The following is a 3,161-nucleotide window of genomic DNA, read 5'->3' as shown; positions in this document are numbered from 1 at the left end:
GGACAGAGAGTGTGTGAATGGGACAGAGTGTGTGTGAATGGGACAGAGAGTATGAATGGGACAGTGAGTGTGAATGGGACAGACAGTGTGTGTGAATGGGTCAGTGAGTGTGTGTATGGGACAGAGAGTGTGTATGGGACAGAGTGTGTGAATGGGACAGAGAGTGTGTATGGGCAGAGTATGTGTGAATGGGACAGAGATTGTGTGTATGGGACAGAGAATGTGTGAATGGGACAGAGAGTGTGTGTATGGGACAGAGTGTGTGTGAATGGGACAGAGTGTGTGTGTGAATGGGACAGAGAGGGTGTGTATGGGACAGAGTGTGTGTGAATGGGACAGAGCATGTGAATGGGATAGAGAATGTGTGAATGGGACAGAGAGTGTGTGTATGGGACAGATTGTCCGTGAATGGGGCAGAGAGTGTGTGAATGGGACAGGGAGTTTGTGTGTGGGCCCGAGGGTGTGTGAATGGGACAGAGTGTCTGTGAATGGGGCAGAGAGTGTGTGAATGGGATAGACAGTGAGTGTGAATGGGACAGAGAGTGATTAGATTAGATTACTTACAGTGTGGAAACAGGCCCTTCGGCCCAACAAGTCCACACTGCCCCGCCAAAGCGCAACCCACCCATACCCCTACATTTATCCCTTACCTAACACTGCGGGCAATTTCGCATGGCCAATTCACCTAACCTGCACATCTTTGGACTGTGGGAGGAAACCGGAGCACCCAGAGGAAACCCATGCAGACACGGGGAGAACATGCAAACTCCACACAGTTAGTCGCCTGAGGCGGGAATTGAACCCAGATCTGTGGCGCTGTGAGGCAACAGTGCTAACCGCTGCGCCACCGTGCCGCCCAAAAAAACCTCGTCACGAACAGGATTCGAATCTGTGCGGGGAGACCCCATTGGATTTCGAGTCCAACGCCTTAACCACTCGGCCACCATGACTCTGTGTGAATGAGACAGAATGTGTGAATGGGACAGAGAGTAGGTGAATGGGACAGAGAGTGTGTGAATGGGACAGAGAGTGTGTGAATGGGACAGAGAGTGTGTGTATGGGATAGAGAGTGTGTGTATGGGACAGAGAGTGTGTGTATGGGACAGAGAGTGTGTGAATGGGACAGAGTGTGTGTGAATGGGACACAGAGAGTGTCAATGGGACAGAGTGTGTGAATGGGACAGAGAGTGTGTGTATGGGATAGAGAGTGTGTGTATAGGACAGAGAGTGTGTGAATGGGACACAGAGAGTGTCAATGGGACAGAGTGTGTGAATGGGACAGAGAGTGTGTGTATGGGATAGAGAGTGTAAATGGGACAGAGAATGTGTGTATGGGACAGAGAAAGTGTGAATGGGACAGAGTGTGTGTGAATGGGACAAAGTGTGTGTGGATGGGACAGAAAGTGTGTGAACGGGACTGAGAGTGTGTGAATGGGACAGAGAGTGTGTGAACGGGACAGAGAGTGTGTATGGGACAGAGAGTGTGTGAATGGGACAGAGAGTGTGTGAATGGGACAGAGAGTGTGTATGGGACAGAGAGTGTGTGAATGGGACAGAGTGTGTGTATGGGACAGAGTATGTGTGAATGGGACAGAGTATGTGAATGGGACAGAGTGTGTGTATGGGACAGAGTGTGTGTATGGGACAGAGTATGTGTGAATGGGACAGAGAGTGTGTGAATGGGACAGAGAGTGTGTGAATGGGACAGAGAATGTGTGAATGGGACCGAGTGTGTGTATGGGAAAGAGTGTCTGTGAAGTGGGGAGAGAGTGTGTGAATGGGACAGAGAGTGTGTGTATGGGACACAGTGTGTGAATGGGACAGAGTGTGTGTGAATGGGACAGAGTGTGTTTATGGGACAGAGAGTGTGTCTATGGGACAGAGTGTGTGTATGGGACAGAGAGTGTGTATGGGCAGAGTATGTGTGAATGGGACAGAGAATGTGTGAATGGGACAGAGAGTGTGTATGGGACAGAGTGTGTGAATGGGACACAGAGTGTGTATGGGCAGAGTATGTGTGAATGGGACAGAGAATGTGTGAATGGGACAGAGAGTGTGTGTATGGGACAGAGTGTGTGTGAATGGGACAGAGAGTGTGTGTATGGGACAGAGTGTGTGAATGGGACAGAGAATGTGTGAATGGGACAGATTGTCCGTGAATGGGGCAGAGAGTGTGTGAATGGGATAGACAGTGAGTGTGAATGGGACAGAGAGTGATTAGATTAGATTACTTACAGTGTGGAAACAGGCCCTTCGGCCCAACAAGTCCACACTGCCCCGCCAAAGCGCAACCCACCCATACCCCTACATTTATCCCTTACCTAACACTACGGGCAATTTCGCATGGCCAATTCACGTAACCTGCACATCTTTGGAGTGTGGGAGGAAACCGGAGCACCCAGAGGAAACCCATGCAGACACGGGGTGAACGTGCAAACTCCACACAGTTAGTCGCCTGAGGCGGGAATTGAACCCAGATCTGTGGCGCTGTGAGGCAACAGTGCTAACCACTGCGCCACCGTGCCGCCCAAAAAAACCTCGTCACGAACAGGATTTGAACCTGTGCGGGGAGACCCCATTGGATTTCGAGCCCAACACCTTAACCACTCGGCCACCATGACTCTGTGTGAATGGGACAGAATGTGTGAATGGGACAGAGAGTAGGTGAATGGGACAGAGAGTGTGTGAATGGGACAGAGAGTGTGTGAATGGGACAGAGAGTGTGTGTATGGGATAGAGAGTGTGTGTATGGGACAGAGAGTGTGTGTATGGGACAGAGAGTGTGTGAATGGGACAGAGTGTGTGTGAATGGGACACAGAGAGTGTCAATGGGACAGAGTGTGTGAATGGGACAGAGAGTGTGTGTATGGGATAGAGAGTGTGTGTATGGGACAGAGAGTGTGTGAATGGGACACAGAGAGTGTCAATGGGACAGAGTGTGTGAATGGGACAGAGAGTGTGTGTATGGGATAGAGAGTGTAAATGGGACAGAGAATGTGTGTATGGGACAGAGAAAGTGTGAATGGGACAGAGTATGTGTGAATGGGACAGAGAGTGTGTGAATGGCACAGATTGTGTGAATGGGACAGAGTGTGTGTGAATGGGACAGAGTGTGTGTATGAGACAGAGTGTGTGCGAATGGGACAAAGTGTGTGTGTATG

The 3,161-nt window shown here is 50.3% G+C and overlaps 2 non-coding genes across 2 annotated transcripts; both read right to left on the bottom strand.

Moving 5' to 3' along the window:
* Positions 1-868: 868 nt before the first annotated feature.
* trnas-cga (transfer RNA serine (anticodon CGA)) lies at positions 869-950 on the bottom strand. The gene has a single exon. It is a non-coding gene; the product is annotated as a tRNA-Ser (tRNA).
* A 1,589-nt stretch (positions 951-2,539) lies between these two features.
* Positions 2,540-2,621, bottom strand: trnas-cga (transfer RNA serine (anticodon CGA)). Its single transcript has one exon. It is a non-coding gene; the product is annotated as a tRNA-Ser (tRNA).
* Positions 2,622-3,161: the final 540 nt, after the last annotated feature.

Source organism: Chiloscyllium punctatum, chromosome X (assembly GCF_047496795.1).
Source record: "Chiloscyllium punctatum isolate Juve2018m chromosome X, sChiPun1.3, whole genome shotgun sequence".
NCBI classification, from domain to species: domain Eukaryota; kingdom Metazoa; phylum Chordata; class Chondrichthyes; order Orectolobiformes; family Hemiscylliidae; genus Chiloscyllium; species Chiloscyllium punctatum.
The sequence above is the reverse complement of the archived record's forward strand: the minus strand, read 5'-3'. Positions and strand labels throughout refer to the sequence as shown.